General features: G+C 34.1%; 1 pseudogene across 9 annotated transcripts in view; it reads right to left on the reverse strand.

Annotated features, from left to right (window-relative positions):
* LOC115032127 (disks large homolog 2 pseudogene) overlaps positions 1-15,329 on the reverse strand; it is a 195,704-nt pseudogene that overhangs the window by 168,190 nt on the left and 12,185 nt on the right. Inside the window, exon 2 of one of the 9 annotated variants that reach the window (XR_015048549.1) lies at positions 9,379-9,445. The exons of the other annotated variants lie outside the window; for them this stretch is intronic. The product of XR_015048549.1 is annotated as a disks large homolog 2 pseudogene, transcript variant X3 (transcript). The remainder of the gene's footprint in view (positions 1-9,378; positions 9,446-15,329) is intronic. 9 annotated transcript variants of the gene reach the window in all.

The raw sequence follows: 15,329 nt of genomic DNA on the forward strand, positions 1-15,329 counted from the left end.
CTTGCACAAAATATCCGATTTCTGACATAAGAAGAAAAATGATAAAATGATAAACTTCTTACAAATCAAAACAAACAGATTCCAATCTGACACACAGAAAGGCTAAAGCAACTGCTTACACTAGAGCAATACAGCGCTCAAGTCTTTAGACAACCTGTCGAGCATGCTTCTTCATTGATTCATTTCATTCAGTAAAAACTGAGCTGCATAACACACAGTGATCTAGAGATGCAGAATGGGATCCCAAACCATGAAAATGTAGGGTCTGGCAGGCACAGCACTGGTTCATGTTCTACAGAGCTCTTTAACTCTAGAGAAAAGCAAATGATTTTGATAGCACAGATTCTGATTATATTCAAGGAACCTTACACTTTATAGAGAGCTCTGATGCCAGCAGATGTCATGAGGTAGCTGAAAGCCACTTTCATCAAGGCTGCTCCAGTGTCTGTGAGTGGTGGGTTTTTCCACTGAGTGGTAGATACAGCCCAGTGCTCTTTCAAGCTGTGCACTTGGCTGTGTTGGTTTTCCACTAAGTGATCCTTCCATACTGTTCTTTACCAAGTAGCTCACAATGTTCTTCCTAAATCTCACTGTCTTCTCCCCACCCACATCCAGGACAAATATCTTCTTAGCCCACTGCTGTACTTTGCTCCTGCCTACAGCATCTCACTCATTCCTCCCACTTGCTTGCCTAATTCCACCCTTCGTTTTGAACATTTCAGTTTCCACCTACCTGCAGGAAGATTTGAAGGTTCCCTTAGAGAACCCTAGATACTCATATATAAATAGATGAGATTTTCCTGGGGGAAAAAATCTCTACAAAAACAGAAGTTTGTTTTCTCTACTCAAGGCTAGGCCCAGTATGCTACATGTATGTTTGTAAATGGATTACCTCTTCATATCTAACGACAGTTCCAATACCTTGATTTTAGGGCTAGGGCTTCATGTTACAGATTTTTGTGTGGCTGTCTTATGAGCCAACAGCAAAGAAAAATCTTTTCTTTTTACTCATCAATATGTCATTATTCATTTAGAGATAGAGATAGAGATATCACATACACAAAGTCATACTCTGAAAAAATGTAATTTTCTGGTAATTTCAGTCATTTATTAATTCAGCAAACAATATTTGGCACCTGCTATTTCAATAATCTTTTGAAAAAAGAGGCAGGTAAAGAGTAAAACCATGAGGAACCAAATACAAATCAGTGTTTTTGTTTTATTTTATTTTTGGTTTTTGTTTTATATTTTGATTTTTGTTTTATGTTATTTTTTCATTCTTTTTCTGTATTAAAAATTGGTGGTCCACAGAAAACATGCTGTGTAGCTATGGTGGGGAAGGGCACACATGTTGGATTTTTATTGTGGAGAAATTCAATTTTCAATTCTTTTAAGGACTAATATAGTTCTACTACACAAAGATAGTTTTTCATCTTGATCTTGTATGTATATACACACTTCCTCTGCTATATCAGCTGTTTAACTTCATGGCTTCTGTCTTGGTATTCAAGCATTGAGGAACTGAGGGAGATGACATTAAAAGTATAGTAATGTCCCCTTCGTACAAGTCTAATTTATAACAACAAATCCTTAACATATTAAAAATAAATGTATATGTAGAAAGTGAGGATCTGAAGACATTCTACTTCATAAGACAGAGTCATAGACACTTAAGCAGTCCATGACAACATTTCGGTTTTGCTAACTTATATGAGAAAAAAATCCATTTTTTATAAAACTCTCTTAAATGTCATAATTTTTATTATAAGTAAACGTCAATACTATCAGCACTACTTGTCTATTTTTACAAATAAATCACAGATAATTTTGTAATTTAGTATTGCTGTTAGAGATGTTGAAAGTTACCACTTATTTCCATCCTTATTGCACAATTCCAGTAATTGCTGTATTCAGTTCCAAATGTTGTGGTTAAACGGACTAATAACAAAAAGCAGGTCCATTACAATACTTTTAAATGTCATAGAACATCATCTCAAGATAATTTATTTCCTACAGAACTCTTTTATATGTTTTAAAATAAAAGAATATGATGTTTAAAAAGAAAATAACTATAGGACACGAAAGAATGAATTTAAAATAGAATATGCATATTGTATTCTATAGTCAGGAAGGGACTCTGCAGGAGTGATATTTGAACTGACAGGCAGAATGTGGTGCAGTGAGTCATATGTAAGGTAAAGAGGGTGACTCTGGAGCAAGGGGACAGGAAAGACAAAAGTCTTTAAGCAGGAAAGAAGTTGTAAGGACATTTGTAGGATGGTGGAGATGAAGGGTGGTAACACAGGGAGAGCAATGCATTTATTTCTCCCTATGCTTATCTATGTAGGCACAGTTGCAGATATGGTGACTGGATGCGTCTTTATAACAATATTTATTACAAGCTTTAGACAAACCAGAAGAAGAGTGTTAAGTCTGTCTAGCAGGAAAGAGTAAATGATAATGATCACCATAGAAACAGAATAATGTAATAATCACAAATATTGAGAATGGAGATTTGAAGAGCCAGTGAGAGGATAGAAAAATTCCAAGTTTGTGGGTTTAGGTGAGGCCCAAGAAATGCTGGAAATACATAGCAGGAGAGATACAAAAGAATTTGCTTGTAATAGCAGCAAAAAGATGCTGGAGATACAGAGAAGTGTATGACTTAAGACACTGGTGAGTCAGTTCAGTGAGGTGACTTATTTTACTGCTAAATTGCTTCCTTTACTGGGAATAAAATGTTCACTATTATTCTTAATGCTTTTATTCCTCTTTAACACAGAAGATGTTTTCTAAATATTAAAAACATAAAATTAAATACTGGAATGTTTGTTTCCAATTTAGTAGTACCACCAGCTTTCTCAACGGTTAATTTTCTAAATTGGGAAGTAAAGGTATAGTTAGTTCTTAAATATCAATGTAAAATTTCATCATTTATAGGAATGTGTATTGTGCTCTTTATTACAGTAATGATATAACAAAAATCAGAATGATTAATATACAGTCTTAAGAACAGAGTTAAGAAAATGTGGGTTGAAGTCAATATACCAACAAATGAGAAAAATGTCTTTTCTATAATAAGATTGAATGTTTAAATAAATCACAGAGCATCTTATTGGACTGCTTCTTTTCTTGATGTCTTGCTTCTTGTGCTCTTTATATGATTTTGATATTAATTCTCTAATAATTTTCTCCAGTGTCCCTATAAGATTATTTCTTTTGCTTAATAATTTCCTGGGGTCCCATATGGCCTTATTTACTACCTAATCACAACCTTATTTACAAAAGACTTAACTAGTATACTTCATAGTTTTTTCTTCTAGCTCTTTCAAATTTCACACTTCAAATAAAGTCCTTGAAAGAAGATAAATGTTAATAAATAAACAGTTTCTAAAGTGTTGAACATTACTAGACATTAGGGCAATACAAATGAAAATGGCTTTGAGGTCTGATCTCTCACCAGTCAGAGTGGCTTACAAGAAGGAACCATGCTAGGCTTCTTTCTGTAAGCACATCATAGCATCAGTAATAGTGTCAGGCTTAGGAGCCTCCCCTTGAGATGGATTTCAAGTTGGGCTTATCACTGGACCACCTTTCCCACAGTCTCTTCTCCATATTTTACCTGCAGTTCTTTTAGAAAGAAATAATTCTAGGTCAGTATTTTGACTATGGGATGGCAAACCCATCCCTCCACTAGATGTCCTGTCTTCCTACCGAAGATGGACTCTACAAGTTACCTCTTTCTATTCTTGGGAATTTCATCTAAGGTCCTTCCCTTTGAGTCCTGAGAGTCTCTCACCTTCTAGGTTTCTGCTTCATTCTAGACGGTCCCTAACCTCCCATTCTTCTTTGCTCCAAGAGGCTCAACAAACAGCTGACTGAGACATTCACAGATACTTACACTGAATCAATGGACTGAAGTTGGGGACCCCTATGGTTGAATAAAGGAAAGGCTAGAAGAAGCTGAGAAGGAGGGAAACCCTATAGGAAGACCATCAGTCTCAACTATACTGGACCCTGATATATCACTGAGCCACCAATCAGGCAGCATATACTAGCTGCTCTGACCCCCCTGGCATATATACAGCAGAGGAATGCCTGGTCTGGCCTCAGTGAGAGAAAATGTGCCTAACCCTCAAGAGTTTTGAGGTCCCATGGAGTGGGGAGGCCTGGCATGGGAGGGAGAAGGGCCATCCTCTTGGAGACTAGGGGGAAGGAGGAATGGGATGTGGAACTGTGGAAGGCAGACCAGAAGAAGGTTAAGAACTGAACAATAAAAAATAAAAGTAATTTTAAAAAGACACTAAATCAATTAAGATTATTTTCTGTTTATCCATTCTGGAAGACAGCGTGTTACTGAAGCTGGAAGAAGACTTGTGAAATCCTGAGAAACCATTGATAAGTTTCTTGTGTGGGAAAGATTGTCAGGATAGCAACTTCATGAAGACAAAGAAGAATTGTCTTGTGCTTAGAGTTGAACTTTCAAGTGCTTTGGGATATAATAAATGTTTAAATTTCCAAATTTTTTTAAAAAAGTAGGAACTAAATGAAAGGCAATGCTGGTAAAGATGCCAGGAAAGGGAGAAACTTCTTTTCTATTACTGGTGGCACAAACCAGAAAATTCATACGAAAATCAGTATGATGTTTTGTCAAAAGGCCATGAATAGATGTACCATGTGACTCAGCTATCGCACTGTAGGGCATATACCCAAAGGATTCTATGTCATATTGCAGAGAACCTGTTCATCCATGTTCAGTGGTGCTCAAATCACAACAGTCATGGAAAACTAGAAAGCCTAGGTGTCAATTAAATGATGAAATCTAATGTGCCACACATGAAATTTAAATTTCAAACAAATTGTTGAAGGTAGATAGAAAAAAATATATACTTAGTGATTTAATCCACACCCAGAAAGGAAATGTCACATTATCAATCTCAAAGATGCAGTCTACATTTGAATCTTGAGATCTTTGTGTTTCACATGGGTTTCTCTAAATACCAAGAAACTATAGGAGACATTGAAAAGGATACCTTAAAGAAAGTTAGTAAAATATGTTAACATGGAAATAGAGGGAGAAATGAGATGGTGCAGAGGTTGAAGTGGAAGAAGAACATAGGGAATGATTGACAATGACAAAGTATTTGTCAAAGGGCCATATGGAAGTTTACAACATAAAATATATAGAGAAAACTCAAATGGCTGAGAAAAACTAAGAGAAATGTTTAACATTCTTAGACATTTGGGATATGCAAATCAAAACTACTTTTGTGAATTCAGCTCATAACTGTCCAAATGGACAAGTTCAACAACAACAACAACTACTACTACTACTGCTGCTGCTGCTATGAAAGTGACAGCTCATGCTGGTGAATATGTGGAAAAGGGGGAATACTCCTCCATCAATGATGTAGGTGCAAACTCGTACAGTAACATGGGAATAATTGTGGCAGTTTTTCTGAAAGATGGGACTCAAACTACCTCAATATCCAGCTATACTACTCTTGAGCATATGCCCAAAGGATGCTTCATCCTACCACAGAAACACTTACTTACCCATGTTCATTGCTGCTCTATTCATAATATTGTAAATATGTACAATATACATAATATCCAGAAATTGTAAACAGCTTAGATATTTATTAACAGAAGAATGGATGAGTAAAATGAGTTACATTTACACAATCAAGAATTACTCAGCTGTTAAAAAATGACATGAAATGTTCAGGCAAATGGATGGAACTAGAAAAGTATCATCCTGAGAGTGAAGTAACCCAGACCCAGTAGGACAAACATGGTATCTATTTATTTATATGTAAATATTAGATTTTAAATTAATAACTAAGCTACAACCCATAGAACCACAGAGGTTAGCTATAGAGTGAGGGATTAGAACAGTGATTTCAACCTTACTTAGACTGTGACCCTTTGATACACTTCCTTGGGTTGTGGTGACCCTCCCAACCATAAATTATTTTTGTTGCTACTTTATAATTGTAACTCTACTATTATTACAAATCATAATGTGAATATCTGATATGCAGAATATTTGATATGCAACCCTTGTGAATGGGTCATAGCCAAATCATGAGAACCATTAGTCAAGAGGTAACCAATTGTTCTTGTTAGGAAAGGAAATAGAATAGATACATTAGAATGGATGGTGCTGAAATGAGGGATCAACATGGGAGGGTAAAGGAAGAGGGAATAAAGAGAGACATACAACAAAAATTAAGAGGCATTTGAAGGATACAGAAACCTAACACATTATAAACATTAATGTATATGAAATCAATCTAAATGAAATCACGAAATAATGGTTCCCTAACTGGCCATCATCTGTTCCCAAATGAAAATTTGAGTATCAAGATTGTTATATCTAACTGAGTTATTGGCTAATTGAGTAGTGGGGCTCCATGGGAATTCCCAAACAATACAATGGGTTATAGAGACTACAGCTTTCTATCCACAAACTGACAGCAAGACTCCATTGGTGAAGGCAATCCCCACACAATTCATTGAACATGGTGATGTTGAGCTGGTGCCTACAGAGAGGGTTCATTCTTATGTCGCAATGTCTTTCCTACAAAAAGGTGCTCTGAATGCTATCAAAAGAGAAATATAAACGCCAAACTAACCAGAACCCTTTATTGAAAATAGTGTAGAGCCTGTAAGATTTGTTAGAGCGATGGTGGCATGAAGCTTGTGGAAATAACAAACCAATAACTATATTGACTTAAGGCTCATGCCATGAGATGTAACTAATACATGACATTTGAATGACTAAGACCCTGAGACTAGAGAGCCAAGGTGTCTTGGTTACAACTAAATAATACTGGTCTAAAAAAAAATTGTTGCTAATGATATTCTGCTATACTCAAAGACTAGTCCCTTGTTCAACCATCATCAGAGGAGCTCTCTTCTGCAACAAAATAAAACAAATATAGAAAGTCTTACAGACAGACATTATACAGAGAGGAAAACCTAAAAGTCCTTGAACTCTTAGCCTTCAGTGGAATGTCCCCATCAAATCCCTCTACTCAGAACTCAGGGAACTCCATAAAGAGGAAATGGAAATAGTGTAAGGGCAAGAAGGAATGGAGGACACCAAGAAAACAGAGCCCTCAACATCAACATAAGCAAAGTTCATATGAACTCACAGAGTCTGATGTACCATGTGCCCTGCATGGGTCTGCACTTATATTCTGGCTGCCAGGTTAGTGAAGGTTTGGCAGAGATTCCAGAATGTGTGAACAAGTGGGTCTCCAATTCTTAACTTTCTCTTGAGTGCTTTTCCTTTTTGTTGTTTGTCTCGTCCAACTTTGATATGATACTTTGTTTTATCTTATTGTATTTTGCTTGATTGTATTTTACTCCATTATATTTTACTTCATTATATGATTTTTTTTAATGAAGGAATATAAACCTAACCACTATGGTAAAAGCTAATAACTGAACTATCATTTATACCTACTGGGAGAAGAGAAGTAAGTTTTCTCAAGTGGAGTGATGCTGGGTATATAAACCACCTCAGGGTAGGCCTCATGTTGAGGATTATCTGATGGACATAATGGATTCCATTGGGGTGTGTGTGTGTGTGTGTGTGTGTGTGTGTGTGTGCGCGCACGTGTGCGCGCATGCACATGCGTGTGTTCATATGCTTTTATTTGGTTATATTTTGGTTTATGTTTTTCTCTTTTTGGATGGAGTTTAATTGTGTTTTCTTGGTTGTGGTATTGGATTTCTGTTTGTATTTTGAGAAATCAATTAAGATTAGTGGTGTAAGGAGCAGAAAAAGTAAAATTGTGTAAGTTTACACATAAATAAATTAGAAGGAGGAAGGAGATATTCTGATAGAATATATGGAGTTTTTGCTAGAAGCTATGGGATTTTCAAACAAAATATACAAGCCAGAAGTAGGATACCATATTATGTGAATTGTTACTGGAGGAGGTCCCCAGAGGCTTCCCCAACAGTTTAAGCCTTTACCACCATAACTACATAAGCTTTTTGCTTTGGTACAGTAAGTATATAAAACATCATTCCTGAAAACAGGAATGTTTATAAAGTATGGCACACTCAAATTAGACGCTTCTGTGTAATGTCTTATTTTATACTGCTTGAAGGTATTATGAAGGACACTGCAGATGAAAAAGCATCAGCAGGCTTACCTAGGTGTTCGACTATGAACTACAGTACTAAACTACCAGGCAAGATAAGTCACTGTTGCAATAAAGGCAACTAGGTTTTTTGTGGTTGAAGTCAAAGGGATTCTATGCTTGTGCTATAAATCAGTTATAAACCCCATGGCTGAGGATGTCATAGACTCCTCTGTGTTGACAGGGATAGAAGGAACATAAGAGGGATTGGTAAGTGAGAGTAACCAAAATGCTTTATATACATGCTTGAAATTCTCAAACGACAGTATCATTAATAAAAACCACAAAACTTAAACCAAGCAAAAATATCCCAGAAAATAAATGTAAATATAATATAATCACCAAAATATAGAAATACTTTAGTGCAGGCATGAATACTGTTTTGAAAGTACAGTTTCATCCCCAATTACTCTACCAAACAGATATGAGTCAAATTCCACTTAAAAATTTCAGATAAAAATATCTTGTTGCAAAAAGTGTTATTGTAAAGACTCAAATGATTAAGACAATAAATAAACCATGGAAAAGCTCCAAGTGTAATGAAAGGAACCATCTGCACTATGGCTTTACTAATGCCTAAGATTTATAATAAATATAGTCATCTCAAAGAAAAGATCAACTTAATAATCTTTCTATAAAAGATTGAGTATAAGATTCCAAGGAGAAGAAGAAGAGATAGCAACCTCAGGGAATTCTTCAGACCTTATTCTTGATTAAGGAATCTTAAAAGAGATAGAGAGATAATCAAAACTATGTTTCTCAGCCCTCATTCACAAAGCGACATTATTATAAAGAACAATGTTTCCCTTCTTCCAACAAAACTGAAAGAAAGCATTACACACATATGACAGTTAAGGAAAGTGATAATAGATCATATAGTGGTTCCATATCGATGTATGTTTTTCTCCTCTTTCTCTGAAAATGAGCTACTGTAGTAGAAAATATTCCTTCTTACTGACCTTTGTGATATTATATTGGACACCACATCAAATTAAAAATAAATTAGAAGTAGGAAAGGAGGGAAAAAAGGAAGGAAGGAAGGAAGGAAGGAAGGAAGGAAGGAAGGAAGGAAGGAAGGAAGGAAGGAAGGAAGGACAGGCTGACGTCAAATTGATTAATGTATCAGTAATTATTCTTGGCATTGTTTTACTCACATGTTTATTAGCAAGGAGGCAAACTTTTACCACAGTTGCCTTCATTTTCTCAAAGCCCAACTTACTTTCATTAAGCTCCAAGTAGCAGCCTCACACTGTAACAGCCTCCCATGTCACAATATCAACGTAACTCTAGAATCGACCACAGAAAGAAATTAGAATATTTATCAAATGGGTAAAGCTCATAAGGAAAACAAATTTTCCCTTCACATATCTTTAAAAAGATTCTTGTTTCATTATGTCTTGTAAGTGGTTTATCTGTTCAGTACAGCAGATAGGACTGAACTTCAGTGGTATTCTATTTTTCAATATAACAGAATGGCACATGATTTTAATAAAGAGGTTGGTAGTGATTTTATTACCATTTATATGCTTACTTATGTTTCACATTTATTTTTTCTTAAAACTTACAGAATCAAGAGTTATTTTTTCAATAGAAAATGAAATTAACCTGATGATATTAAGAGATGCAGGTGTGTGTGTGTGTGTGTGTGTGTGTGTATGTATATATATATATATATATATATATATATATATATACCTCATTGTTTTGTTTTTAGTAGCATATTAATTCTACACTAGGTAAAAGAAAACTGATATTTTAGAATGGCATTTTTGTATGCATATATTTCCCTTTACACTATCTTTTTATGTGAAACCACTAGATTGTATAATTTAGCATTTAGACACGATTAGTGTTAACTCTAAACTTTGAAGACTGATGGAGCTGTGTTATATTTTACATTAACAGTTATGCAAATAAAACTTCTCCCACCTCCAATATGCAGTGAGGTATCACTTCCTTTTGACTTCTCACTGTGAGTTTTCTATTTGCTTTTCCAGAACTAAATCATCTAAACTGAATAATTATTTAAAAATTAAATAATTCAATTCAAGATCCTATTTTTCATTATTAAATTTAATATTTTATGTCATTGACAATAAATATTTGAGAAGAAATGGAGTTAACACATAAACAGGCTTATGCTTCTGGTACTTTTGAAAATAATATTTTCATTGATCCCAATAGTTTCAACTTTATTGTATATGTTATTTTTTCATATCTAAAATTATGTAATAGTTATACCTAAAAGTATTGGAGTTATGACAATTATCTTAATAAGATCTGGTAATTATTTATACGTGTTAACATGAGACTAGAAAAGGTTGGATGGGCTAGTTGAGTCAAGAGCTCTGAACCTGCTTTAGTGTTTTAGAATCATAATGAAAATTTTACTAGGTATATATTTCTTAGAATTTCTGCACAGGTCTGCAAACCTTAGTTACCATATTTCTTGACTAATTTTTCTGAGCTACAGAATTTTTAATAATAGGCTCCATGGTTTTTTAATCTATGTGTTTTGCAGAGACCATTGAGCTAATTTTAATTTAAGTAGTCAGTATGATTTAAAAGGGAAGAGTGCTTCGTTAACTTTTCTAGTACCGATTGAAGAGTAAAATTTCCTATTTCTCTTATATTCTCAATAATGACTTATAAATTCAAAATAGTTTGCTAAAGCTATTTTGGTCAGTTTGGAGGAACATTTTAAGTATTCTTTCATCAGCTACCCATTCAATAGTCTTCCCCTAATCACTATCACATCCAGAAAAATAGTGGTTTTTAAGGAGAAAGTTAGAAGAATATTATTAAGAATCTCTACAGAATATAACGACTCTTCCTAAATACGTGCTGAACTTCATTTAATATATGATATCAATATATTAAATTTGTCATAGCAATGAAATCAAAGTTTTAGTAGTTGAGAGAAGGCAAGAAAAATAATATCAACAATGTAATGAAAATTACATTGTGTTAAGCCCTTGTTCAATTGTGTTATTTCATTATTTTGTTACCACATGCAATAAAAAAATTAATGATTAAATATACCAGTGACTAAATTGTTCTTTTTTCTTAGATTGTGTAAATGCTCTACGGATTTTAAATCATGTGAAAAAAGTGATATTTTAAAATTGTTTATTTATTTATGACATGTGTAAGTGTTTGCCTGCTTTTCTGTTTATGTGCACCACATGTGTACCTGATTCACCCACACGCCAGACCAGGTTGTCAGATCCCATAGAACTGCAAGTTATCTACTAATGCTGGTAAAAAAATACTAATGCGCTATCACTACATTTTCCTTTTTACTATTGCTTAATGTGCTTGTGTCATGAAAGGATACTGTGGTTTGTCTATAGGACACATTATTAACTACATTTTATAATCATGAGGTTAAACTTTAGACTCATTTATGCATCTTTTATAAAAGACAATCTTAAATATTAAATCTATTACCTATCATTCACGATATACTTATATATACTCTTCAGTGGGTCAGGACAGACAGTTTTTCTCTCTAGAAACTTACTGGCATAGTTGCTAAGCAAATACCCCAGGAAAATTATCCATAAATCCATTCATATATGTAAAATCAACAGAAACAAATTGGCAAAAACCAACAACCATGTTTGTAAATTCATCTGCTTCTTTCATATGATGATCCCAAATTATTGGAAACCAAAGTGAGTTAATAAATAACTGGCTGTGGTAGAAAAACTGGGAATACTGCACAAGTAAAATGACTTAGAAGTACCAAGTGCCATCTGAATGCATGCAGTTAAAACTTTGAAGTCTTTGACCAATTCTTTTTCTCTTGTCTCTTCCATCACAGACCCTGGTTATCATCATATCACTTTACCCTCCCATCCCTTTGTTTTTACATTTTAGGTTGTGCATCTGAGGAAGATTATGAAATACACATATTATTTCTCCTATCTCTGGTTTATTTCATATAACACCCAGTTGTCCATGGTCACAATGACTGAAGATAATGCAATGAACATGTAAGCTTAAGACTAAAAGAGGGGATTTAAAAAATAGTTTACCACAAATAAGTAATAATTATTTTTGATGATGAATATGGTATTCTATGATACTGTAGATATGAAATTAAGCTTTTTGTGAGGAAACTGTATTAGAGTTTCTCTTGAAAATATAAGATGCATAACTAATCCTCTTAAAGGAGATGAAGCAAGCCCCAAGGGACAAATTAGAGAAGGTCTCCTCATGTTGGTTTGGCAAAGACCCCATCCTTGACTTTTTAAAAATTTGACTAGAAACACTTTAATTATTATAAGGTAACATCCTAGAATATATTAGACTTAACCCTCTGTAGCTTGATGTAGGCCTGACCTCTGATTTCTAAGCATGAAGCATGTGCCATCCCAGTTCAATGGTCAAATTTACTTACTTAGAAGAAAGCCAGAAAAATAAAATTCTGATCAGATGACATCAACCTAGGAAGCAATATCAATGATTCTTATCATGAAAGACTAAATAATTCTGTAAACAGATTGATTCAGGACCCTGGATTCTTCATTTATAGGGAGTAAACATTTGATAAGTCTTGGAACGTCTCCATAGCTCTGGGTCATGTCTTAAAAATATTTCACATTTAATTTAAAAGATAGAAGTTCAAATTGTCTCAATCTTATAAAACATATACTTTATTATATCTTTATAGTTCAAACTTAAATTGTAAATGTCAAAATTTGATTGGTTTTATGCCAGAATAAAGAAGAAAAAATATTCTAGTGATTAGGGGCAGTAACTATTCACATAAGTCTTAACACATCTTCTTTATATTTAAGGGTGTTGAGGACACCATATTCCACAGAATAATATAAAGGTTAAACTCTTGTTTTAACTTTTATTTAAGGTTCTTTAAAAGTCATGTTTTGATTAAGGATAAAAATAAGTATGCAGCTATTAATAGAATGGGATGTTTTACTTGAAGCTTAAACTTCTAGTCTTTGCAACATTATTAACCAATTTAGTATAATATGGTTTAGAAAGTAATATGGATATATCAAAATTTTGAAATCACCCCCTAAAAGTTTAAATAAAATTTTTTATGATTCAAATTGAATTTAAAATTTTGGGGGGCAAAAATAGTGTATTTTTGCTATTAAAGAACTGAGAATGGGCTATTATCCTATTTGACTCTTGGTTCTGGATAGCTATGTCCTTTCATCTGTCTAGGGAAGCATATCTTAGTATGTTTTCAACATGATCTCAATTCTTTTACATCCAATCTATAATGCTTACAGAAGTCAAAATGTAATTTCCCCATGTAAAAATAATAATCCAACAATCTGAAATAGTGTCTTGAATTTCAGATGGTCCTCCAAAGCTTTATAGTTTAAATTATATCATTTATAGTATCTGATGTCTTCTCACTACTTTCCATTAAGTGATAATGAAAATTAGAAAAAAATCTAAAATAATAAAAAGTAAACACCAAAACAAGTAGTGAAAGTTCTGGTATGTAATTATATATAAGTAAAAACAACTCATTGTTGCGAATGTACATAGGTGACTTTGAAGAAATGAGAATACCATGTTCACATGTTTTGATATATACAATGCCATCAATTATAGCTATTTTAATCATTATAATGTACCAGTACTGGTCAAATAGCTCAAGGACAAGAGTACTTGCTGTACATCTGTGAGGACTGGAGCTCACATCCATGTACTACTGTAAGCTGGGTATCTTCCATATGCTTCTAAACCCAACTCTGTGGGAGAGTCAAGAGGATTCTTGGGGCTTACCAATTTCCAGGTGAGAAAATAGGAATTCTGGTGCTGTGATAGCCCCTTTCTTGAAAGACTAGGTGGAAAGTGATAGAGAAGAATGCCCAAAGTCCTCTTTTGTCCAACACACACACAATCTTTATGCACCCCAACTCCAATAACACCTAAATAAATGAATAGATAAGTGACTAAATATTTAAGAATGATAAAAAGAATGAACCATCTCTGGAGAACACCTGAGGGAAGGGCTCTGTTAGTCTCTTTCTAACTTCAGATAGACTGCCATTAATCCAATATTTGTATATCCAGACGCAAGGCAACAATGCACCATGTTACTGCTGTCTTTCCCATGTTAAGAGTAACACAATGCAACTACTAATATGTTGTCTATTTTTCATCTTGTCCATTTGATAAAAATCATTGAGCTACTCCATGGGTAACTTGAATAAAGTGGCACAGAATTTACCTTTGTCAAAACAACAGATGTTATGCCTAGTAAATTGAAGCACTTGTATATGATGAAAGACTGAGCAGAAACTGTCTGCTGCTTGCCCCTGAAAATGTATGCTCCACTGTAAGCTAATTGCCCATTATAATAACAAGCACTCAGCATCTACTGCTACTCATTGAGAATAATGGAAGAAAGCAAGAAAAACTTATTTTATATTTCTCTTGGACACTTACTTGTTTATTCTTTCATGTGAATTTTGCTTACAAAATTAAAGATATCAAATATTACTTAAAAATTATACAACCAAGAAGGAGGATGGAGTTTAAGAGTACATCATTTTCTCAGCATTTCCAAGATCCTCAGTTATCTTACTCTCCAGCTCTGGTGGCTATAATGAAAATGTCCTCTATAGGCTCAAATATGTGAACACTTATTTCCCAGGGGATGGCAGTTGTTGGAGGTGGTATAGCCTTGCTGAAGTAAAAACATTAAAATGGGTTGCCTTTGAGAGTTCATAGTCTTACCTTTCTAGTTTACTCTGTGTGCTTTCTTCTTGTGGTTAAGGATATGATCTCTCAGCTTTCTGATTCTTGTCCACATGCCTGTTTTCTGCTGGTATGCATCCATGCCCTGAGGGTCTCATCCCTCCAGAGTCATAATCCAAAATAAACTCTTTCTTCCATGGGTTTCTGTTACTTATAGTAGTTAATCACAGCAGGATAAAAGTAAAGCAAAATCAAAACACCTATGCATATATATGCATATGTGCAAAAATATTTATGCGTATTTATACCAATATTTATAATCAATGTTTTTTTGTGAATATTTTTAAAAATTTACCATGGCCTTTTTTTTTGTACTTGGCTATTTTTATACGTATGAATTTTTTCTTTTATGCATATATGTGCACCATGTGTATCGGGTGACTGCAAATATGAGGAGAGGATATATAATCACCTGGAAGTGGT

This window comes from Mus caroli, unplaced genomic scaffold (assembly GCF_978045245.1).
Source record: "Mus caroli unplaced genomic scaffold, Mus_caroli_1 scaffold_9, whole genome shotgun sequence".
Taxonomy (NCBI): Eukaryota; Metazoa; Chordata; class Mammalia; order Rodentia; family Muridae; genus Mus; species Mus caroli.